Genomic DNA, 27,664 nt, shown 5'->3' on the forward strand with positions numbered 1-27,664 from the left:
GCTATAACTTAGAGTAAACATAGCGCACTTTTTAATATAGAGTAACTCCATATATTTTGTAAGCCAGATAGCTTTAACACCTAATGGTTTTTATAAATAAATAAAGTTCCGATGTATGTTTGAAATTATATAATTATTTAGGTACACCTTTTATTTTACTCTACTACGTTATTAATCTGTTAAATTTAGGATTGACCTTTGGTAACCTTAGTTATTAACTAGTTGCGACACTTAACCTCTAGTTACCGGGGTTAGGTTATGACAATCTAAATAAGAGATAAGCTAGGGTTAGGGTTATGGTGATGGCACTGAAGCAAAAAGGACAGATCCAAATAAGGGTGGTGAAGTCAACGCAGTAGATGTTGGAACAATCTTCTGTGTAAATAAAATAAATTGAAACTAATTCAAACAAAATAAATAAATAACGTATCGAAATTATTTATCGAACCGAATTAAAAATAAAAGACCAAGTCGAGTGTGAGACACTCTGTCCTTAAGATAGATTCGCCTCGCTACGGTACTTACAGTTATATGGCGTCTATCTCCCAGGATACAACGATCTTCACAAATTGTAGTAGCACTCCAAACAATTTGTTCGGTGAACCAAACCTGTATTCTAACTCTCTGAATTTTATTCTAAAACTAAAATGAAGAATAATGTACCAAAGATAAAAGTTTGGACAGCAAAAGAATTATTTTCAGACTATTTTTTCGATGCCCAAGACTGCTGGAAATGGTCTGAATTTATAGGCAAAAAATTCTGTCCCAACAGGTGTGTAAACCGCAAAACAGATATGACACTGTTTTAGGACAGATTCAAATTAGGAATTGAACAGATCTACAACTGTGCAGATTTGAATCTGTCCGAATTTCAACAAATTAAAACTTGTCTTGACAAAATTTTCTGGATGTTGTTATCATCCATAATCTGTAGGAACAAGTCTACAATATATAGACCCAAATAGGTACAAATTTGAAGTGAACACGTGTAAATTATTTTTGAACAGATGCAGTTATAAAACAAACAGATTTGCAGCCAGATTTTTGAATCTGTTCGGTAGTTACAAATCAGTAACTGCTGGGCAGTTATTTAGCACTGTTCAAACAGTTTAAAAAACAGAATTCGGACTGGAAGAGGCATAAAACATGAACAGAAAATTTAAATTCAAATTGAATTAAATTTCATTTAGATTTTTCTACAAAAAATTCAAATAAATTTTGTCTAAAAAATTAATATTAGAACTAGCCCGACCCACATCCGTGCCCGGCACGGCTAAACGGATGGCGGCGGTCGAGCGTGCGCGCGCGCGCGTGGTGGTTTGGGCTAAGGTTCACTTTGTCCATAACTCCTCATTTCTACAAACTTGGGGTGCCCTTTGGGGCCCAACCCAAGTGTTATAGGCTAGAGCTTATATACTTAACAAAACTCTCTTAAAGTTTCAATGTGGGACAAGCCTCACAAGGAAACCCACATTAAAAACTTTAAATGTCCATTTCACGAACCCGAAAACGACGTCATGTTTCTATTCACTCATAAATGGTTTTGACGAACCGTCTTCACCGTGTGACTTGCCACACGGCAAGGAACACTTCACCTCTTTGGATTCACCCCAAAAGACGTTCGGGGCCCACTCAATTTTGGGCTCAAAGTCGGTCCAAGATAAGCCTAATAAACCAATTTTTTCAACAGTAGAAGGGGTTGAGGATGACAAAACAAATTTTGTAACGTAGAAATGGTAGGTCACAATGATGAAGAGTTGTGCTTCTGATTCTTCTTCGTCCCGCCGCCACCCCCTATAATGGCGCCGTCGTATTGCGAAGCCTATGAAGTCCCGATCAAATCCTCACTATCGCTGAAGTCCTTCTTGTCGTCCCCGAGGTCCTTTTCTCATTTTTATTTCTCTCTTTGCCTCAGTCGATCTCTAGGGTTTCTCTATCTCTCTCTCTTTCTCTCTGTTTTTTTTTTTTAGTGGATTGTTGTTGATTTTGTTGTTGTTGTTGTTGATGAAATAGATTGCAACAAATTATTATTATTATTATTATTATTATTTTGACAAATAAGTTAGATTTGGTTCAAATTTTGAACAGATAATAATAGTTTGTGAATTTTTGTGTAATATTTGAGTGTTGGTGGTGGATAATTCCAACTGATAGAAAAATTAGTTTGTAGATTTCAAGCAGATACAAAAAATGAGCTTCCAAATTTGAGTTATAGATAAGGAATCATTATTTTAACAAATAAGAAAAATGCAACAGATAGTAGAGAAAATAAAGATTTGAACCAAAACAAAATAGGAAAATATTTGAACAGAGGGTTAAAAAAATTAAACAGATAGTTAAAAAATTGAACAGATAATAAAATTTGGACAAATATTTGAATAGATAAGGAGAAGAAAATTGAACAGATAGATATAAATTTGAATAGATAGTAAAAAAAAACAACAGATAAAAAAAGTCAACATATAAATTAAGGGAAAAAATTGAAAACAAAATGTCTTTCAAAAAAAAAAAACTCCTCACCAAATTATTTCACAAAAGGTGGACCTTTCACCAACAAAAAAATATCTACTGGACCTAATGCCTTATACCATCCTTAGGTTGGATTTTTTAATAGTTTTCTCTAAAATTTTATAGCTACATACCATAGTATATATGAATTTAATGTATCGAGTTTTTTTTTTTTTTTTTTGAATAATTGGGTATCCAAGTCAATTTATGCACACTCCGACTAAAATTTATAACTACATGCCATAGTATATATGAACTTAATGTATCAAGTGTTTTTTTTTTTTTTTTTTGGTTAGATAACCGAACGTTTGGACCAGCTCGCGTGCACCTTGACTAATTCTAGAAAGGCAGAGCAAACGCCTTGAATGGAATGGCTGCAAGAAGCTTATTTTAGCTAGTGAATATTGAACTTAAGAGATGAAGGGAGCACACTCTTAAACATCAAGTTATGCCCCTCAGATTAATTAATGTATGAAGTTGGATTATACTTTATGCCATTAATATTTGAAGTATGCACCCTTATTCTTAATTTAATTGAGACTATTTTTTTTTACCTTATTTTTATTTTTATTTTATTTTTATTTTTCATTGTATTAGCCTTTAATATATCAAGTTAGATCCTACTTGATGCCACAAATTAATTAATATTAAATGTATGCACCCTAATTCCAATTGAGATTAAATTTTTTCTACCCTTTCTCTTTGCTCGAATGCTAGAAATAAGACAGTTAATATATTTTTTTTATATTAGATGCTTTGAGAATACTTTTCAAGGTTTTACATATTGATCGCCCAATTGAAATGAAATCTTATAAATATTTCATTTTTCAAACCGTTATTTTTTTACAATGGCCATTATTTCTGTTAGCTGTTATCTATTCCTATTATAGATATTCCTATTTTACTTAGGATTCTTGTATTCTGGTACACCTAGGTTTTTTGGCCTATATATACAGGCTTCTCTTGTTGTATTGAATTGATTGAATATATACAATACATATTATTTTTTCTCTCTCTACTCTTTTAACATGGTATCAGAGCCCAGGATTCTCTCATAGCCTCTTTTTCTTCTACTTCATCCCGTGTTTTTTTTTCTTTCTTTCTCTGGCAGATTGTTTCTGTCTCCCATTGCTTTCTGCTGGTTTCTGCATATCTAGTCCATCCCTGTTTCCACGTTTAGCTTATACCAGCCTCTTCGTCTCTTCAAGACGAAGCTAACGCCTCCAAAATCACCTCTATCTGATGCCTTACGCGCCCTCAAATGCTCAGCGTGTTGGTTTCCGTCGTTGCCACTCTCAGCACGCGCGTGCACGTCCCATCCCAGCTTTATTCTTAGCCACTTAGCTCTTGGCTTCCATTCGGCTTTCGCCTCAGCCGTGTGCAGCCATCGGCTTCCGTTTCAGTCGTTGAGCCATCTGCTTCCACCCGACTTTCCTTAGTCGTGTGCTGCCCATCAGCTTCCATCCGACTTTCCTTAGCCACGTGCCACCGTCATCAGCTTCCTTAGCCGTGTGTTGCCTTAGCCGCTAATGTCAACCCTACTCAGCCATTGACGTCAACCCTTCTCCCCTGACTCAGTTGTTGTTGTCATCACAGCCATAGTGCTAACGTCAGCCCTACTAGTCCCTAAGGTTTTTCAGCCTTCTAAAGCTATTGGTGACCTCCGTTTTGGAAAATTCTGCCTATTTTCCCTTATTTTCTCCTTATGGATCGTACCGAGCATATCTACCTTGTTTCTATTACACTTGATGAGTCAAATTATGTTAGTTGGGCCCAAGCTCTCTGTAGCTTCATCAAAGGGAAACAACTTTGGCGGATCATTACCGATGCTCTTCCTAAACCTAACCAGAAGGATGATGAGACTAACTCTGCATTCGATGACTGTCTTGAGGAATGAGAAAGTAAGAATTATCAAATTATGACATGGTTCTAGGCTGTAACGCCCTCGAATATTATATAAATCAATCATACATAAGATCCATACGCAAAAAGAAATATTATATTTTCATTCATCAGAGTCTTCTTTACAAAATGTATTACATGCTTTACATTTTCATAAATACACATCCCGAAACTAAAACATGTAGTTCTAACAACAAAGTAAATGCCCTACAGGCTTACAGCTTTCCAAGTTATCACTTGGTTACAACAAAAGAAGAGTCCTAACTCTTTTACATATAAAGCCCTTGGCTTGAATTTACACTTAACACACAACAAAATAACAAAACGGAGCCTTCAGCCCCTTGACCTCCCAAGCTATTCCCTTGGAGGCGGCATGTCACCTGTACCTGAAAATGGTGTCCCAAGTAGGGTTAGCCAAAGCCCAGTAGAGATATGGTAAACAATATATGAGAATTAACTAAAATATGAGCATTAGACAAATGTGCAACATTCTTAACCAACACTCATTCTTTTCAAGGTCATTCAATATAGATTACCAATTTCTCAATTCATTTCCATTCTACCATCTCGTGTAAATCAATTAACCACATTCATCATTATCAAGCAACCAATATGAGACTGCAACTCAATGGTTCACAATTCAATTCATTCATCAAATCCAACACTTTTATTTCTTGCCATTTTACAGAACTACTTTCGAGGGAACCGGCACCCATAAATAAATAAGATTTCGGGACTTTCACCTTGGATACTCCGACCAACTTAATTATCAATGGAGTCCATCCTCTATCTCCTCTCAAACAATGGAGTACATCCCCTATCTCTTTCCAAACAAAGATACATATATAATGTATTTAAAAGCATGTCATATACAATGACTACCAAAATTCAAATATTAACAATTTAATCAAACCGTCATATTCAATGACATAATTCAATGGATTAGTTTCGATCTTTCAAATCCTCATGTAGTTTCTACAACAATCATGGCTATCCTTCGCCGATAGCCCAAAATAAATATTTCTAAACAGATAAATAAATCTATCAACAGATAATTTATCAAATTTTCCATAGGTGAGTGATTTATCAATCAAACTACACCATTTAATCACAATTTCCCCCAACTTCATAATTCCTAAACCAATTTCATAATTCCATATTGATTTCATCATTTATACAAAGTAGTTTATTTAATTCCAATTTAGGGCATTTTTTCTCATTTCCCAAATATTACACCCAAAGCTAAATTTCACCCATTATACACAAATAACCCCATTTTCAAAACTTCACATACACATATGGAGCTCAAAGTAGAAAACCACTCTTTCACAAATTCAAACCCAAACCCTAACTTCACCCAAGCTTCCCAAATCCCACAATTTATACCAAATGACAAATATCAAGGTTAAAACTCATATTAAAGAGTAGATTATCCCTACCTCAAATGGAGAAGCTCAAAGAGGAAGAAGGAGAAACCTGAAGATGCTCCAAACTTGAACTTTCTAGAATCAAAGGAAAGCCCACGCGATACTCTACCCTTTCTACAAAGGAAGTGGGGTAGAAGAACTCTAGATCAATGAGTATTTGGAGAGAGAGAGACAGCTATCTCAATTCCCTACATTCATCTCCAGTTTGGCTGGTTCCAAGATGATGATCAAATTGCTTCCCCTGCCAAAGCAATTTGGGATTTCTTAAGGGACCGTTATCATACCACTAGCCATGCTTATCAATATCAACTATTACAGACTCTTCATCACATGCGCTAGGTACCCGATCAGTCCATCAATGAATTATTATCCCAGATGTTGTTTGTTTGGGACCAGCTAGCTCTTTCTGAGCCTACATGGGCATATTCTAAAGATGCACAGCTGTTTATTACTTATCAGAATCATCAGCACTATTACAGTTCTTTATGGCTCTTCATAGCACTTTTGAGCCTGTGCATGCTTCATTGCTCTATCGTTTGCCGTTGCCCACTTTAGAGCAAGCCATTAGTGAACTATTATCAGAGAAGACTCGTTTTGGGACTCTCAAATCTCAGAATATAGGTTCTGTTCTTGCTACGCCATCATCACTGAGTTCTTCATCTTCACAGCTCGCTAGTTCATGCTAGTATTGTCACAACCGTGGCCTGCCAGCCACTCATTCTTTTGTTCAGTGCTAAGTTCGTGAATGTTTTACTTGCCACGAGACTGCTTTCGATCATCTCCAACGCAATTGTCCTCGAGCCCCCTTCAATACTTCATCCAGGAAAGGGTCTTCTCATTTTAGGTATCAACCTAAAACTAGTCAAGGTTCTCGCTCTGCTGCTGTTGCCTCTGAGGGTTCTTCTACTCACCACTCCACTAATTACACTACTCCTTCCTTCTCTATGGATGATGTTGAGTCCATCATCCAACTGGTGCTCGCCAAATCCGGTACTCCTCCCTCTACTGCTCTTTCAGTGACTTCAGGTAATTCTCCATGGTATTTTGATTCCACGTGCTGTAATCATATGACTTCTGACTCCACTATGTTTTCTTCTATATCATCATTATCTTCTATCCCCATTATACATACTTCTGATGGTTCTCATATGACTATTCGTCACATTGGTCAAATTTCTACTTCCACTCTGTCTCTTTCTGATGCTTATCACATTCATGTTCTTCAATTGAACCTTATCTATGTTGGTTAGGTATGTGAACTTGGTCTAACTGTTACCTTTTCTACTAATGGTTGTTTGGTGCAGGACTCTCAGACGAGACAGATTCTTAGGATAGGCCGTAAGCATGGACATCTGTTCGAGCTTACCCATCTTCGCATTCTCCATAAATCATCTACTGATGCTCTCCACACATCATCTACTGCTGCCCCCATTGCTTCCTCTGCTGCATCTACTTCTGCCATGTCTTCTTTTCACCTTTGGCATTGTCGCTTAGGACATATCTCTTTTAGTCATTTGAAAACTTTAGTTTCTAGTGGTCAGTTATATTGTGTCCGTCTGGAAGATGTCGATTGTTTATCTTGTCAAATTGCTAAACAACCTGTCTTATCTTTTAATAACAGTACTTCTATGTCTACTGTTCCTTTTGATGTTGTGCATTCAGATATTTGGGGACCTTCCCCCACACCGACCATTTGGGGGGGGGGTTTAAGATATTTTGTTATTTTTGTTGATAATTTTTCTAGTTATACTTGGTTTTTTCTCCTCAAAAATCGATCTGAACTTAAACAAATTTATTATAATTTCTTTGCCATGGTCCGTACTTAGTTTTCTCGTACTATTAAAATCTTTCGTTCTTATAATGCTAAAGAGTACTTTGATTCTGAATTTCTTTCTTTTGTTCGGGCTAATAGTACATTATCTCATTGATCTTCTGGAGGCACATCTCAACAAAATGGACGAGCCGAAAGGAAGCACCGTTATATTTTAGACACTACCTGGACTCTTCGCATCTCATCTTCTTGTCCTGAACAGTTTTGGAAAGAAGCTGCCCTCACTGCCAGCCACACCATAAATCGTGTACCTACACCTGTCATAGCTAATACTTCCCCTTACGAGCGCTTGTATGGTTCTCCTCCTGACTACACCACTCTTAAAGTTTTTTTGTTCTACTTGTTTTGTTCTACTTCAGTCTCATGAACACACTAAACTAGAACCTCGCTCTTATCTTTGCTGTTTTCTGAGGTATGGTATAGAACATAAAGGGTATCGTTGTTGGGATCCTATCTCCAAGCAACTTCGTATTTTCCATCATGTGGTCTTCTAGGAACACAAAATGTTCTCAAATCTTTCCAAGTTTCACCTATCATAGTCCACCCACTCACCGATCTTTACTGATCTCTCTATAGGCCTGTTTTCTGATGACTTTGATGCAGATTCTAACTCCATGATTCCACAGCCGCCCATGCCTATTGTCCATCCTGAGGATCCTGTGTCTGCTGATGGCCCTATACCTTCTCCTGTTGAGGTTCCTCCTCCACTAAAGCGTCATTCCACGCGGGTAAGGCAACCTTTTGTTCTTCTTCGTGATTATATTGTTAATTCCACTGCCTTTTCCTCTCATGAACCTACTTCCTATCAAGAAACTTATTCTAACCCTCTTTGGCAACAAGTTACGACTGATGAACTGCAAGCTTTCAATAAAACTCATACCTGAAATATGGTTGATCTTCCTCTTGGCAAAAGTATTGTTACTTATAAATGGGTTTACAAGATCAAAACTCATTCTAATGGTTCCATTAAGCGTTACAAAGCTCGCCTTGTCACCCAAGGGTTAACTCAAGAGTATGGTATTAACTATGAAGAAATATTTGCTCATGTTGCTCGTCTTACTTCTGTTCCCATCTTACTTGCAGTGGTTGCTGCTCGCCACTGGAGTCTTTACAAGATAGATGTCAAGAATGCATTCTTCAATGGTGATCTCACTGAGGAAGTTTATATGCAACCTCCTCCTGGTTTTTCTGTTCCATCAAACAAAGTCTACAAACTTCGTCGTGCTTTGTATGGTTTGAAACAAGCTCCACATGCCTGGTTTGCCAAGTTCAACTCTATCATTTGTGACTTTGGCTTTTCCTCTAGTGCCTATGATTCTACCTTGTTTATACATAAGACGGAGTGTGGTGCTATTCTCCGTCTCCTCTATGTGGATGATATGATTATCACTGGAGATGACCCTACGGGTATTTCTAGTCTCCAATAGTTTCTCTGTCACCAATTAGAGATGAAAAATTTGGGTTTGCTTAGCTACTTCATAGGCTTGGAAATTTCTTAAGATTCATCTGGTTACTTTCTTACCCAGGCTAAGTATACTTCTGATCTCTTGGCTCATGATGGCCTTACCAATTACAAGACTACCATTACTCCCGTTGATCCTTAGACTTATCTTACACCTCTTGAAGGTTCCCTATTGTTTGATGCCACTTTATATCGTCAGCTAGTTGGCAGTCTTGTCTATCTTACGGTTACTCGGCCATATATTGCTTATGGTGTTCACATTGTCAGTTAATTTATTGTTGCACCCCGCTCTTCACACTATGATGCTCTGATTCGCATTTTGCGCTATCTCAAAGGAACTCAATTTCATGGTCTTCATTACTCTGCCCAATCTTCTCTATAGCTCCATGCCTTTTCTGATACAGATTGGGCAGGGGATCCTACTAATCGTCATTCCACTACTGGGTTTTGCTTCTTCTTGGGCAACTTTCTCATTGCTTAGTGTAGCAAGAAGCAAACTCTTGTTGCTCATTCTAGTACCGAAGCTGAGTATCGTGCTCTTGCTGACACTACTCAGAAGCTTATGTGGCTTCATTGGTTTCTTTCTGATATGGGAGTTTCTCATTCTGCTGCCATCAATCGTTATTGTGACAACCAGAGTGCTATTCAAATTGCACATAACGATGTCTTCCATGATCGCACCAAGCATATTGAGATAGATTGCCACTTCATACGCTAGCATGTTACTAGGGGCACTGTTCGTCTTCTTTTTGTTACCTCTGCTGATCAAACCGCCAACACTCTCCTCGTCAAGCTCCAGTTGATATCTGCCTTACCACCTTGAGCTTGAGGGGGGTGTTAGCTGTTATCTATTCCTATTATACCTATTTCTATAATACTTAAGATTCTTGTATTCTGGTATACCTAGGTTTCTTGTACACCTAGGTTTCTCGGCCTATATATACAGGCTTCTCTTATTGTATTGAATTGATTAAATATATACAATACATATTAGTTTCTCTCTCTCTCTCTCTCTCTAGTATTCTAACAATTTCGAATATTGAACACTCACAAAATTGCTCTTAAACAACCTCACTTAACTCACTATAATCTCACACAATAACGTCATAAACCCTTAGCATAACCCATAATCTTACTAGCAAAGATTAGAAGAAGAGAAATCAAAGAGTGAGAGAGGCAGGATGGCACAATTTCAGAGAGGGAAGAGTGAAGAAAATATGAAATTTTCTCTCTAAAACCCTAAAACAAAGCTATAAGCTCCCTCACTAATTCTTCAATAAGCTAACTAATCTTTCATCCAATGGCTCACATTTCATCTTACAAAAGACAATAATCAGGACATTTCATTCAAATTCAACCATCATTAGATAGATTATACATACAAAAGTACACTTAGTACAAAGATTAAATTCACTTATCTTAAGCATGAAAAGTGTAAATGCGTAAAAAATGATCTAAGAAATATTTGTCGACCAAGGTTTTAATTAAAGGAAAAAAACTTCTTAGGGGCTTAAGATTAACTAACCTTCTAATACAATAATTAAAAGTTAAAATTTGTTCGGTCATTACAATTCTAATTATATTAATTAATAGAATTTAAAATAATTATACCATTCTTACAATATGTACTTTTAATAAAAAAAAAAAGAAAAGAAAAAGGGATAACTCCTTTAAACTTAATAAGAAGTATTCTTAGAGTACTCTTAATCATGGTTATTAGAATTTCAATTTGGGTCACACTAAGATTTTAAATTTAGAAGGATTTTAAAATGATTATGATTCTGGTCATAAAATTATGTAGGTTCAATGTCACTATAATTCCAATTCTACTTCTCAATGCTACAAAAAAAAAAAAAAAATCTTATTATTTATTTTTCTTAGACCATCTTCGACCCAGACTCAAATTTTTCATCAAAATTAAATTTGATGAAAATTTGGTGAAAATGGTGTTTCAACCGTTTCACCAAATTGGTATCAAATGATGGGAGTCATACTTTTTTCATCAAATCGAGGGAATGTTTAATCTTTCATCAAATCTTGCTGGTGAGTGTTGGTAGATGATCGGATGGATGACCGGCGGGTCAACTAGGTGGACAACTAGCCGGACAACCGGGTGGACAACCGAATTGGAAAAATTTGAAAAAGATTTATACTAAGTCAGTCGACCACCCGGATATCCTCCCGGTCGACCAGTTGTTAGATGAAAATTGAAAATTTAGCTTTAAAATACTAAGTATCAGATGAAACTTTTAACCCAAATCTTTACTCAAATTTGATAAATAAAAAAAATAAAATAAGCGTTGGAGATGGAGATGCTCTTAGATATGTATGTATGTGTATATCTATATAAGAACTTTGATTAGAAATTTCTTCTCCAAACATCTCTTTTAATTTATGTTAATATAAAAGATGTATTATATCAAATTTATCATTTTTTAATGATATTAAAATTATTTAACATACATTACTATTATGGAAAAGTTCTCATTTTATTTTACATTGAAAGTAAAATGTTTCAATTCTCAATCTGATTCTAAGATTTGATTTATAAATTCCTTCAAACTTCTACTTAAAATCTCAATTTTAGTAACCTTGTCCTTGACAAAATTCTTATAATTATTATGAAACTGCAATTGTCTCACCCTTGTGCAGCGTTATTCTCTCTTTCACACACACACACACACACACACACACACACACACACACACACAAATAGTTTGCACCACCATAATATTTGTTAGCTACGCTTCCACCACAACTCCCCAAGCTTCATTGACAGCCATGGATAGCAAAAAGATTTATAAGGCTTATGACACTACTAGAAATATGACTTTTTGCGTCTATTTTTTTGCCACTGATCGTTTAGCGGTCGCAAAAAATCACTTTTTATATCAAAATCTCATTCTACTTGACCCAATCGTGTTCTTAAAAATAAAATAAAAATAAAACCCAAATCATGAAAAACTTGACTTGTCCCTTCTTTTTTTTTTTTCTTATTTCCCAAATCTGAACTCTCTCTCTCTCAAAATCTGTCTCTCGCTCGAATCTCACTATCTCTCTCGCTCGACTCTCACTTTGATGAATTTGAAAATTTTAATCGATTGTTGATAAAGATTTGAAGATTTCAATCTGCTGTTGATAAAAATTTTGATCGATTCATAATCGAGATTCATAATCGATAAGCCTAAACACTTCTCTTTGTCTCTCTCTGTGTAATGTTTGACACATCTTCATCGATTCATCTTAATCGCTCGAATCTTACTCTCTGTAATGTTTGACACATCTTCATCGATTAATCTGTAATGTGTAAATTGAAACATTAATCGATTCAACTGTATGTCTCTCTCTGTAGTCTTGCTCTCGTCTCTGTTCTTCGGTGCTCTCTCTCTCTCTCTCTATATATATATATATCCATGTAATGTATCACTGGTATGTGTTGTTCAATTACAACAGTGTGTAAATTACAATAGTATCACCATCTCACAGTGGTGTAAATTACATCTCACAACACATATATCACTATAATCGACTGAATGAGGCATTTTTTGGTTCAAGAAATATTTTAGCTCGTAACAGATCCACTTGCTCGTAATCTCTCTCTCTCTCTCTCTCTCTCTCTCTCCGATTTTGTTTGCACGTTTTTATATGTATCTAATTTTTTTTGTCTGTATGTATATATATATACAAATGCATATATGTAAGATGTAAAGTGTTGTATAGGTTTGACTTTTGTAATTTTTGGAACAATTTTGCAATATGCTCCTTGGAAATTTTGGTTTGCAAAAGATTAAGCTCCTTTTTTTTTCTTTTTTTTTTTAAATTTATAATTTTTAAGGGTTTTCTGATTGAATTGAATCCATATTTAGTACAAAGTTCATTTTTGTTGGGTAGAAATGCTTTACTGTTTGATAAATTGCATAGGAATTCATATTATGGAAACTCTGGGGAAGCCATTACGAATAACCAGTTCTATCAACAATGTTGCAGACTATGCTACACAGGCTCATCTAAATTTGTTTTATTTTATACACTGACAGAATGTGAATAATAAATTTATTCAATTCTACTACCACCATATAAGGGCAATAAACCAAGAAAAAAGATGCCAATTCAATCGCCATTTATCAAACAGTAAGGTCATGTTTGATTCAAAAGACTAATAGTGAAGTATTAATAATCCTATTAAATTAATGTAGCATTCACTATCCAGTTGGATTAATATCCATTGGATTAATAATCCTACCCCTACCCCATTACTAATAATCCTACAAATTTGTTGGATTAATTATCCATTGGATTAATAATCCTAAATCAAAATGTTAAAACAAACATGGGATAATTGGGTCCACAGATTAATAATCCCAATCTCATGCTTTAATCCACCCAATCAAACATGCCCTAAAGGTCTTAACTTGAGTGGTTGATACATATGTAAACATGTAATTGTATTGTATTTCTGTTCGTATAAATATATCTAATATAGGCTTGTACACTAGAAGAGGTGCAAAGTTGTGGTAGATTGCCTAGATTAATAGAAATGACACTTTGCTTCACATGTAATATTGAAGCTATCCCTCAACCCTAGTTCATATCAGTTTTGTTTAACACAAATTAATTATGACTAATATGTGCGTAATTCATTTTTATGTGAATTTGTTTGAGTCAATGACACTGCTAATTCTCCTAGAGATTGTCTCAGGTGTTATGTTAAGGGTTAGCTAGAAATTGTGTGGATTTTATATTTGAATCTTGCTTGGCAAAATTGAAGACTGAAATGCTAGTTATAACTTTTTTTTATCAATGAAACCACCTGCAACTGTTAGGAAGTGTTTTTAAACATAAAAGCTTGTTTTGCAAATTCTTTTTGAAAGAAACATCATAACGTTTGCAAATATAAAATTACACATTACGCTGATATTGGGGTGGTGATATATGTTAACAATTTTTTGGAGATGATTTATGCCAAAATAGTCTAACCTTATTAGCCATAGGTACCTAGTGTACTAAACTTTGTGTTGGAACAATCTTCTGTGTAAAATAAATAACTTGAAACAAATCAAACAAAAATAAATAAATTACTTACAGAATTTATTACCGATACACCTTTTAGATCAAGTCCAGCGTGTGACACTCTGTCTTTAAGACAAACTCGCCCTGTTACGGTGCTTACAGATAAATGGCGTCTATCTCCCAAGATACAATGATCTTTACAAATTGTTTGAGTAGCACTCCAAACAATTTATACGGTGAACCAAACCTGTGTTCTATACTCTCAAATATTTCTCTAAAAAATTACAATTAAGAATAATGTAAAGAGATAGCAAAATCGGGAAGACAAAATGAAATTTTTGGATCCAAAATCAGCTGGAATGTTGTAGTATTTATAGGCAGATTGCTGACTTTCAGATCTATTCGAACAGGTGCAAAAAGAACTGAACTGATCTGTTATTTGAACTGAATAGGTAGGCTTTTTTAATTGAACAGATACAAATTGTTTTAAACAGATAACTGCTGCAGTTTTAAATCTATGTAACTGCTGGTAGTTTTAAGTAGTTTCAAACAGTTAATCTATTGGAAATTTCGGACTAAAGGAGGCACACATTTGGACAGAAAAATTTGAATTCAAATTTGGCACAAAATTTGAATTAATTTTACTTAGAAAAATTAATTTTCCTGTAAGAATTTTTGAAAAAATTCAAAATAAATTTTGTCAAAAAATTAATATTAGAACTGACCTACAACCCGTCACGGCACTACTTGGCTCGGCCGGCCGGTCGGACTGCGGCGGCGCTCGCGTACACGCTTGTGTGATAGTTTGAGCTAAGGTTTACTTTGTCTATAACTTCTCCCTTCTACAAACTTGGGGTGCCCCTTGGGGCCCAACCTAAGTGTTGCCACCTAGAACTTATATACACATATAAATTCTCTTAAGTTTCCAATATAGGATAACCATTTCAAGGAAACCCATATTTTACTTCTTCAATTTCCTATTCCACGAACCCGAAAATGACATCAACTTCCCATTCACTCATAAATGGTTTTGACGAACCCTCTTTACTGTATGACTTGCCATACGGCAAAGAACACGTCACCTCTTTGGATCCATCCCAAAAGACGTGTGGGACCCACTCAATTTTGGGCTCAAAGTATGCCCAAAATAAGCCAATAAAAGCCCTGTTTGGTAGAGCTGTGGGAAAGTGCTTATAGCTTATACCTTAATAGCTTATAGCTTATAACTGTGAACATAAGCTGATTTCTGACTTATAAATTAAGCTTCTCCTGCCCCACTCAAAGAATAAGTTGATTTCTGACTTACAAAAAGCTATAAGCTGTATTGTTAAGCTACACCAAACACATCAAAATAGCTTAAATTAAGCAGAAAGCTGAAATAAGCTGAAATTAAGCTGTACCAAACAGGGCCAAAAATCATAATTTTCCAACAATCCCCCACATGAATGGAATTTGACAGAGAGAAAATGCAACAACATGATCTAACTATAGAGAGTACAGAAATTAGTAATATTCTGTAAAGGATAGGTAGCTTTTGGCTTTGAACCTTCCCTTGTGAGACACTATCGGATTTACTAGCTAATTAGTGAACACGATGTCTTGAACTGTTCAGCCATTTGTGCAAACCAGAACAATAGAACTCACACAGTATATCACCAGACACAGTTTAGTTCTCACTATTGTGTTCATTTTGGCCTTGAAAACCCTGGTCTTTCATGAGTGCTCTAGAGAATTGTAACTCTTCACAAATCTCATAAAACCGGCCCAGTTCACACTCATATAGGTGATTCTTATGAAGAGTATCCTGCCATACTCCACTAGGTATACCTAGATATAAGAATTATTAAAAGTATTACTTAACCTAAAACATTGCAGACATCACTATTTTATCATAGAAATAGGTAGGAGTTTAACTCCCCAGTGATCCTTATGAGTCATACACAACTCGGTTGTCCCCTTGAAGCTAGATCTTGGGATCTCCAGTCAACTAGGTTGGGTTACTATTGTGGTAACACTTATTTAATAGGCTTAAGTCCCATTCCTCTCGATGAATTCTCAACTAACTCTCTTGCTAACCCTTTGGTTAATGGATCCGCTATGTTGTCTTTAGACTTCACATATTCAATGGAAATAATTCCATTAGAGAATAGTTATCTCATGGTGTTATGTCAACGATGAATGTGTCGTAACTTACCGTTATACGTATGACTCTGTGCTCTACCAATTGCTGATTGACTATCATAATGTATGCATATAGCAGGCACCGGTTTTGGCCACATTAGAATATCTTCGAGGAAGTGACGAAGCCATTTTGCTTCTTCTCCAGCTTTATCTAAAGCTATGAATTCTGATTCCATAGTAGACCTAGCAATGCAAGTTTGTTTGGAAGATTTTCAAGATACAGCCGCCCCACCAAGAGTAAAGACATACCCACTAGTCGACTTTGAGTCTCTAGTATCCAATATCCAGTTTGCATCACAGTATCCTTCAAGTACTACGAGATATCTAGTATAATTTAGCCCAATGCTACGAGTAAATCAGAGATATCGATGAACCCTTATAACAGCTTTCCAGTGTTCTACTCTTGGATTACTCGTATATCTACTCAATTTATTTACTACATAAGCTATATCCGAGTGAGTGCAGTTTATCAAGTACATTAAGCTTCCAATAATTTGAGCATACTCTAATTGAGAAATACTTTCCTGTATATTCTTAGAAAGAAACAAATTAACATCCACAGGTGTTCTAGCAAGATGATCACCATCTTTGCTAAACCTATCAAGTATTTTCTCAATATAATGTGATTGTGATAAAGCATATCATTCTGATGTCTTGGTAATTTTCATACCAAGTATTACATCAACAATTTCCATGTCCTTCATGTCAAAATGTTTATTCAACAATTTCTTAGTAGCTTTAATCATACCATTATTACTACCTATGATGAGTATATCATCCACATAAAAACATACAATGACATAACCTTTGTCTGTATTTTTAGTATAAACACATTTGTCATATTCATTAATCTTAAAACTATTTGACATCATTGCCTTGTCAAATTTCTAATGCCATTGTTTTGGCGCTTGTTTTAAACCATATAATGATTTAACTAATTTACACACTTTCTTTTCTTTTCCTGGAACAGAAAATCTTTCTGGTTGTTCCATGTAAATTTCTTTATCTAACTCACCATTTAAGAAAGCGATTTTCACATCCATTTGATGAATTTCTAGATTGTACAACGATGCTATAGCAATTAGCATTCTAATGGATGTTATTCTAGTAACCGGTGAGTATGTGTCACAGTAATCAAAACCTTCTTTTTGTCTAAAATCTTTGACCACAAGTCTTGCATTTTATTTGTCAATTAATCCATCTGCCTTCATTTTTCTCTCGAAAATCCACGTGTACCCAAGAGGTTTACAACCTGGTGGCAAATCCACCAGTTCCCAAGTGTAATTTTGTAGGATGGATTCAACTTCGTTGTTTACAGCTTTTTTCCATAACGGAGCTTCAAGACTGGACATAGTTTCTTTAAAATTAAAGGCTCATTTTCTAACAAAAATGTTAGAAAATCTGGACCAAAAGATTTTGAGGTTTTAGCACGTTTACTATGCCTAGGTTTCTCTTCATCATTTTGATCTATGTCTTGCTCTTGCTCTTGATCATGTTCTTGATCTTGACTAGTAATAGCATCATGAGTTCTTTTGTTAGTACTAGTCTCTTGTCCAGTTTTATTTGGAAATACATGTTCAAAGAATGATGCATTCCGAGATTCAATAATAGTTTTTACATGCATTTCGAAATGTTTTGACTTATGTGGCATAACCAATGAAAATGCAATCAATAGTTTTAAGACCTATCTTAGTCTTTTTAGGACTAGGAATAGTCACTTTAGCCAAACACCCCCACACTTTTAAGTATTTGTAGGATAGTACTCTCCTATGCCACAATTCATAAGGTGTTTGATTAACTTTCTTTCGGGGTACTTTATTTAAAATAGAATTAGCAAAAAGTATTGCTTCCCCCCACAAGTTCTGAGGTAATCCAGAACTTATTAATATGGCATTCAACATTTCTTTTAAAGTCTTATTTTTTCTTTTAGCAATCTCATTTTGTTGAGGTGAGTAAGGAGCGGTGGTTTGATGAATTATTCCATGTTCTCTACAAAGCTCACCAAAAGGTGATTCATATTCACCACCTCTATCACTTCTTAGGTTTTTAATTTTCTTACCAAGTTGATTTTCAATTTCATTCTTAAATTGAACGAAAGTTTTCAAAGCTTCATCCTTGGTTCGAATTAAATAAACATAACTATATCTAGTATATTCATCTATGAAAGTGATAAAATATTTTTTCTCACCTCTAGTTTGAATTGATTTAAAATCACAAATGTCACTATGAATTAATTCAAGTGGTTCCGAACTTTTTTCAATTGAATGAAAAAGAGTTTTGGTTAATTTTGCCTCAACACAAGTTTCACATTTATGATTTGGATCAATTTCAAATTTAGGTAAACATTCCATATTAATTAATCTACACAAAGATCCATAATTAACATGTTGTAGTCAACTGTGCCATAAATTTGAAGACTCAAGCAAGTAAGAAGAAGATGTATTTTTATTAATAACAAATGGTACAACAGTCATTACATTCATTTTGAAAAGGCCATCAGACATGTAACATTTTCCTACATACATCCCGTTTTTGGTAAATGTAAACTTGTCACTTTCAAAAACTAGTCTAAACCCATTTTTACTTAACAAAGATCCAGAAACAAGGTTCTTGCTAATGTCCGATACATGCAGCACAATGTTGAGACTGAGTTCTTTTTCAGATGTCATCTTTAGAATAATCTTTCCTTGTCCTTCAAATTTGGAAGTTGAGGAGCTGCCCATAAAAAGTTGTTCACCGTTGTCCACTTTAGAATAAGATGTGAACATCTTTTTGTCGGCACAGATGTGGCGAGTAGCACCAGTGTCCACTCACCATTCTTTAGGATTTCCGACAAGGTTTGCCTCGGAAACAACTATAGAAAGATTTATGTCATCTACACCATTGGAAATTTTGTCCACTTCGGTCATATTGGCTTGAGCAGGCTTCTTGCTTGATCTTCCTTTGCCTTTGAGCTTGCTACAACAATCTTTGGCCTGATGTCCCTCTTTATCACAGATGTAACATCTGCCATTGAACTTGTACTTTTTAGTTTCCCCACCTTTAGAGCCTTGTGCGGAACTTTCTCCAGAAAACTTTCATTTCTTTGCTTTTGAAGCATGTTCCACCACATTTGCCTTAGACTCCATGGGATGCTTACCAGCCCGCTTCTTAGAATTGTGGTTGTCCTCCTCAATCCTCAAAAGCACAATCAATTCCTCTAAAGTCATTTCTTTGCGCTTGTGTTTGAGGTAGTTCTTGAATTCCTTCCAGCCTTGTGGTAATTTCTCAATTGAGGCAGCAACTTGGAAGGATTCACTGAGAGACATGCCTTCTGCATTGTAACGCCCTCAAAATAACAACATTAAACCCATCAGATAAGACATGCATTTACATATAAACTAACCACATTCTTTTATTCAACAGAGTTCCATTACATAAGTATTACATGTTAACATCAAAACAAAATGCCCTACGGGCTTACAGCTTTCCAAGTTAACACTTGGTTACAACAAAAGAGTACTAACTCGTTTACACATTAAGCCCTTGGCTTGAAGTTACATGTAATACATCAAAAGTTAAGCGACAAAAGTATGTCCGCCTCTAGCCTCCCAGCTATGTCCTTGGAGGTGGCATGCTTCCTGCACCTGAAAATGATATTCCCATATAGGGTGAGTCACAGCCCAGTAGAAATATACTAAACCAACTATGAACAATGACTAAAAGATTAGCAATTGATAGATGGCCAACACTGATACATTCACATAAATCACATATTTATGTCATACGACTTACGAGTCCAAGTTACTTTTCATTTTCCCTTTTCAACAGATAGACATATAAGTTCTATCCACATTCTCATCAGATATGTATAACAACAATATCCACATTCACAGATAAGCATATAAGCTATATCCACATTCTACAACAGATATGTATAACCACAATATCCACAGATAAGCATATAAGCTATATCCACACTTCACAAAGATAAGCATATGAGCTCTATCTTCACTTTACTAGACAAGCATATGAGCTGTATCTACGGAGTTCATCCCCTATCTTCTCCCAACACTATCCGGTTTAGAGGTACATCCCCTATCTTCCCCTAAACCGCGGAGTACATCCCCCATCTCCTCCTCTACACATAACGTATACAAACACATGGGTTCTATATACAATCACTCAATACATATAGTTAATGTATTCTATCAACCGTCAAGCTCCATGACACACTTCATTGATTAGTTTCAGTTTGCCTAATCATCATGCATTGTCTACAACAATCACGACTATCCTCCACCGATAGCCCAAAGCAGTTATTTCTAAACAGAAAATAAATGCACAATGGATATTCAATCAACATTTCATTTCCTCATTCTTCTCAATCAATTATCCCAATTAATTAAACAATGTAATTAGGTCAATTCCCATAATTAACATTTCAACCCTTAGGTCCCATTTTCATCAATGATTTAACATTCATTCCATTTCTCTATGCCAAACATGCATCTAGGTTTATTATGAATAAAACCCCAACTTTTGTAAAATTACACAAAAGCCCCAAACTTTCACAAAATTACCAAACCAACCCCAACATCTCAAAATACCAAAATTTAAAGACAAAATCCATAGAGAGGAGTAGGGTATCCCTACCTCGAAGTTTAAGCCAAAAAGGAGATGAAGACTCGAAGATCAACTTGCTCCAAATCCAAACTTTTTCAGATTAAAACAAAGCTCTCAATGCCCTCTATCTTTTTAACAAAAGCCCTAGGCTAGATTCACACTCTAGGGAGATCAATTCTTAGAGAGAATATAAGTGTAGAGAGAGAGAGTGTGTCGGATCTAGGTTTTGAAAGAAAAAGGGAGTGAAAAAGTGATGTTCAAAAACGCTACTGTCCGCTGATATAAAACACGCTCGCTCGAGCGAAGCCTTTGTCGCTCGAGCGACCAGACACAGAAACTCTCGCTCGAGCCAAAAACTCAAAAGTGCGCTCGAGCGAAGGAATGCTCGCTCGAGCCAACAACTCGAACCCTCAGGTCTGCAACCACAAGCACGCTCGAGCGGCAGACCTCTCGCTTGAGCGAAGAACAAACCAGACCGCTCGAGCCAAGAAAAGCTCGCTCGAGCCAAGAAAGGCAACTCTCAGGTCCAGAACCAGACGTAACACTCGCTCGAGCAAAGCCACCCTGGCTCGACCCACCAGACACGAACCTCACTCTCGCTCGAGCGACAAACTCCTGGCTCGAGCGAAGGGCCAAAAATCTGGGCAGCAACACTAGGCTCCCAAACACAACTAACCTGTAACAAACCTGCCCAACACATCCCATACTCAATATACAAAGTAAAAAGGATGCAAACAAGATAATAAACAACAACCAACATCCACGGACACATGTCCGGATCACTGTTCAACAAGGGTAAACCCGGGATCGCTATATGCATGAATGTCATGCAGAATGATTTGGAGATCTTGAACTTGGCTGATCATAGTTTTAGAATCAACCATCACAAAGTCCAGGAATTTGCCAACCACAAATTTCTTTGAGCCAGCATATTTTGTTTTGTACTTTTTCTCCAAAGACTCCCAAAGTTCCTTTGCCATTTTGATAGGACTGTAGACGTTGTATAATGTGTTGTCAAGTCCGTTCAAGATGTCATTTCGGCAAAGGAAATCAGTATGTTTTCAGGCATCGACCACAGCAACCACTTGCCGGTCGATTTCATCCTCTTTCAGAGTAGGAGCATCCTCACGGAGGAAACGTGCTAGGTTGAGAGTAGTAAGATAAAATAGCATTTTCTGCTACCATCTTTTAAAATCAATTCCTAAGAACTTCTCTGGCTTTTCACCATGATTCACTGGCACGGTCACAACAGGCGGAGGGGTTGGAGCAATTGCAGCCACCACTCTAGTACTTGTTTGAGCATTAGTCTAACCAGTTTCAGTAGCCATAAATTCTAAATTATAAAACAAAATTATAATTAGAATTTAATACTACATAGAAAATTAAACCATAAACACAGAATTTTAAATTCTGTAAAATAAAATAAACAAGAATTGTAACTTTTATTTTCAATTAATTTGCAAATAAAAAATTATTTAAACAAATTAATTCCACAGAGAAAAATATTTCTGTAACACTTCAAAAATTAAAATACTGAAAACAAAATTTTAATTAATGAAAACTCAAGAAAAAAAATTCTGAAAACCAAAATTAATTTATGACAAACTTCACAAATAAATATTCTAAATTGTTAATGACACTAGTATATTACTACTAGTTGTCAAAGAAAATAAACAGTATATTACTACTATTTTTCAAACAGTATATTACTACTATTTGTTTTTCCAACCAGAATATTATTTGTAAAACCACAGAAAATAATTTCTGTAAGAAGAAGAAAAGAAGAAAGGAAACAAATGAAAAATTCTATTTAAACAGAATAATTCGAATTTGTCTTAAGATTGTTAGAACAATCTTCTGTGTAAAATAAATAACTTGAAACAAATCAAACAAAAATAAATAAATTACTTATAGAATTTATTACCGATACACCTTTTAGATCAAGTCAAGTGTGTGACACTCTGTCCTTAAGACAGATTCGCCCCTCTACGGTGCTTACGGATAAATGGTGTATATCTCCTAGGATACAATGATCTTCACAAATTGTAGTAGCACTCCAAACAATTTGTACGGCAAACCAAACCTATGTTCTATACTCTCAAATATTTCTCTAAAAATGAAGAATAATGTAAAGAGAGAGCAAAACCGGGAAGACAAAATGAAATTTCTGGATCCAAAATCTGCCGGAATGTTGTAGTATTTATAGGCAGATTGGTAACTTTCAGATCTATCCGAACAGGTACAAGAAGAACTGAACAGATCTGTTATTTGAATTGAACAGGTAAGTCTTTTTGAATTGAAAAGATACAAACTATTTTAAACAGATAACTGCTGCAAGTTTAAATCTGTGTAACTGCTAGCAGTTTTGAGCAGTTTCAAATAGTTAATCTATTGGAAATTTCGGACTAGAGGAGGCACACATTTAGATAGAAAATTTTGAATTAATTTCACTTAGAAAAATTAATTTTCCTGCAAGAATTTTTGGAAAAATTCAAAATAAATTAATATTAAAACTGACCCACAACCGCCTCTGGTCGGATGGACAGACGACGACGGCGGCGGCGTGTGTGTGGTGGTTTGAGCCAAGGTTCACCTTGTCCATAATTCCTCCATTCTACAAACTTGGAGTGCCCCTTGGGGCCCAACCCAAGTGTTGCCACCTAGAACTTATATACATACGTAAGTTCTCTTAAGTTTTCAATGTGAGATAACCCTTTCAAGGAAACCCACATTTTGCTTCTATAATTTCCTATTCCACGAACCCGAAAATAACGTCAACTTCCCATTCACTCATAACTGGTTTTGATGAGCCGTCTTCACCGGGTGACTTGCCATGCGGCAAGGAACACGTCACCTCTTTGAACCCACCCCAATAGACGTATGGGACCCACTCAATTTTGGGCTCAAAGTTTGCCCAAAATAAGCCTATAAAAACCATAGTTTTCCAACACTTTCCCCATTTTTTGGGTTTATGTCCATTTTATACTCCTGGAAGTTTCAAGAAACTGCATTGTTTAATTTCCACAATGAGCAATTTTTTGGAGAAATTCATCAAAATGTGGAAGATTGCAAATTTTGTGTTTTTCCTTTGGTGTCTAGAAAATGTTATATAGATTTTCTGTGTAGTGTGAAAGTTATAGATACTCATTTCTCTTGAACAGGTGAGGAAAAATTTGTTTGGATTCACGGAAGCCACAGATTCAGGCTACACTTGTTACATTAGTATTACAGATTTTGTGCCTGCTGATATTGAGACCGTTGGGTATGTTAATATTTCATTATTTTGTTGCTTTATAGGTTTATTTATTTATTTATTTTTTATCTTCGTAGACTTCTTTATTCAGTACCTTACGTCTTAAGGGGAGAGGCTCATATTTAAAATTTCTCATTGAAAATCCTAAGTGATTCGTGATTAGATCAAGATTAAAACATTTTAATTCTCAATCATTTAAAACACACAATCTAAATCATCAAGTACTTACGAACGTGATTTAGATTGTTGTTTTCAAAATAAACAATAAATCGACATAAACGATTTTTACGTGAAAAAACCACAATTGAAGAACCTTCAATTGTGATCAAAAACCACGGGCGAAACGCCACTAATCAATCCACTACTGAAGAAAGAAAGATTACAAAGACAACAAACAAATTACCCAACTCATCCAATTTGTCTTCAAACCTTCTGTAACTCTTTCACTAAGCCTTCGTCTCGGAACTGATTAATCTGAAGTTGCATCCACAACTTCACTTGTCGAATCAACGACTACGTACAGAATCAAACTCCTTTGAAACTCCACATTTGAATCTTCGAAATCCACCGAAGAAGACTACTCTTGTATGTAATCAATCAACCTCCTTGATATGTGCTTGTCAATTCATGAGTTTAATACTCACTCAATTTATCAAGGAAAACTCACCAAAAACTTCAGAAGAAAACCTCAAACAAAACCCTAAGACCCTTAAACAAGATCTAGGAAAAGTAACCCTAGAATAGAACCAACATGCGAATATATAGAAACAGAGATCGCGCAGTCCGCTCGAGCGTGGGAATTGACGCTCGAGTGGGGACTCTATATTGCTTATTCTATACAGGGTTCACGCTCGAGCGGAAGATCCCACGCTCGAGCGTCCAAACACATCACCCAGCATTTTTGCAGACGAACCAGATGCTATGAGAGTGAAAACCCCGCTCGAGTGGGATGACAAAAACTGGAAAACTGGAAAATTACAATTTGAATACAACCATAGTTTTTTCCATGGAATTTGACAACAAAGGGTCCTAACACTCTTTTTGAAGGTACTGAGTATTTTTGAGACACAAACAATACTTTGTGTCTTCAGATGTTGGTGCAGGAAAGATGTAGTGGTATGCATTTCACAATGAACCACCCAGTGTTGTAGATGGTTCCACTGGTAGATATTCCACTATTGATATTTTTGTTATCTACTGTATTTATTTTTTGGATTCTAAACATGCAATTTTGACAGAGGATTGGACATTTAGAATAACTAGTATTTGGAAAGTTTTTATGTAAGCACTCTCAAATAGTCAGGACAAAGATATTGATGATGGTGAGGATGTTCTGTATCATATTTAAATATTCTGTGCTTGTGTCAGGTAAAAAGAAAAGGTTGCTGAAGATATTTGAGGGTTGGTGTGATAATGTGATAGATCTGTTGCTTGCCACTGATGAAGATGCAATTCTTCGACGGGACATATATGACTGTGCACCCACTTTTAACTGGGGAAAGGGTCGTGTAACCTTGCTTGGGGACTCTGTCCATGCAATACAGCCCAATTTGGGTCAAGGTGGATGCATGGCCATTGAGGTACAAATTGCTTTGCTGTATATTGTTTGCCTAAATTATAGTTATTGTTTGATCTACGTTATGTTTGCTAGATCTTTGCCTCACTGGGGATTCTGTGATGTCACAAGTACTTAATTTTCTATTTACTAAGTCAGAAATATATTTACCTCCAAGACTTGTATTATTCTTATATTACTCTGGTGGTGAATGTCCAGACTTATCTCATTATTATATAGTTTCTTGCATGAATTATTTTATTGTTTTGTACAAAATTCATCTTTCTAAGAAGCAAATAAACATTACAATTTCTATAACATTACAATCTTTGCTGAAATATTTCATTCATAATTTCAGGATAGCTATCAGTTGGCAATGGAGCTTGATAAGGCTTGGGAGCGAAGCATTGAGTCAGGAAGTCCTATAGATGTTGTCCCTTCTCTGATGAGGTAAATGCAATTTTTCCTTGTTAAAAAATCCAAGTAAAATTTTATTTATATGAGCATTCACCCTAGAATATAATAACCTTACAAATGAAATCAAATTTTAAAAAGTATACTCCTCTTAAAATGCCAAAGCACATTCATGCATGTAAGGGGAAGGATTGAACCATTTTATGAGTCTTTCAATGAGAGGTTGTGTGACCATGTGAATGACATGTCTTGTGTAAAATATCTAGTTTTAATACAGTACAAGGAGTGTTCCAAATTTTTCATTTTGTAAGGTTGTAAATGGTAATAACTTTAACCAATATCAAATGTCTGTGTCATTACTTTGGCTGACATGGAGATTCATAGATCAAAATACTATCTTGGTGACTAACTATCTTCTTCTTCTTCTTCTTTCTTTTTTCTTTTTTTTTTTAATTTTTAAATTTCCCTAGCTTTGAGGATGCAAGAAGGCTACGGGTTACTGTTATCCATGGACTGGCACGAATGGCTGCGATCATGGTCTCAACTTACAAGGCATATTTGGGTGTAGGCCTTGGCCCATTATCGGTAGGAGTGTGATAAGCACATGTTGTTGTCTAATTAAAATAAACTCGAGCTTTCCGTGGAGTTCTGCATGTATTTCATAACAGCTTATGTTCTGTTTTACAGTTTTTGACAAAGTTTAGGATACCACATCCAGGAAGAGTTGGAGGGAGATTTTTTTATCGACCTTGCAATGCCTATAATGTTGAGTTGGGTCCTCGGTGGTAATGGGTCATTGGTGCCGTTCACCTGTCTTATAGTCATAGGTTATGCTTAATGAGTTTAGCTGCTTAATTAAAATAATAGAATAATTAAATGATTTTTTTCTTCTCCAACATGGTTTTGCAGTTAATGATTAGAAATTTTGGTAATTTCCTTTGATGCAAGTTCAATGGATGCACATCTTTTTTGTCCACAAAATCATGTGAGTTTTTGAAGTGCCATCATTGTGAAAATAAAATTACTTTTTCGTATAATTCAGTGTCCCTCAAATGTCTATTATAGTTAGAATGTTGTTTTCTTAAGGGATATTTGTGCTTGACCTTGAACTCAACAACAATGAGCTAATAAGAACCTATGATGCAATTCCAGATAAATCTCTATATTCTTTGTGTAGCAGTTTGAAATTTTTGTATAGTATTAAAATTAATATCCAGTAATCTTCTATTCTTTTGGAAAAAAAGGTTTTGGCATCCGAGTTAGTCAACTAATATATTGATGTGTATTTTTGTAGGTAGTGTTGAGGGAGTGGTTGATATGATTGAGTGGGTGATATTGAGAGCTAAACTGAGATTTTTTATTTTTTTATTTTTGAGTACTTGAATCTATTAGTATTTTGTATAAATACTATTAAGGATGGTTTATGGATATTTGTTTTGCATGTATAGAAGTTTATATTTTTTATGCACACTTTTTTTTTTAAATTTTAAAAAAAGATAATTTTGTTGAGGGAAGT

The 27,664-nt window shown here is 35.5% G+C and overlaps 1 pseudogene; it reads left to right on the forward strand.

Moving 5' to 3' along the window:
- Window positions 1-8,555: 8,555 nt before the first annotated feature.
- LOC114313425 (uncharacterized) lies at window positions 8,556-26,986 on the forward strand (annotated as a pseudogene).
- The last annotated feature ends 678 nt before the right edge of the window (window positions 26,987-27,664 follow it).

Source organism: Camellia sinensis, chromosome 1 (genome assembly GCF_055761805.1).
Source record: "Camellia sinensis isolate YWXY chromosome 1, ASM5576180v1, whole genome shotgun sequence".
In the NCBI taxonomy this organism is placed as follows: domain Eukaryota; kingdom Viridiplantae; phylum Streptophyta; class Magnoliopsida; order Ericales; family Theaceae; genus Camellia; species Camellia sinensis.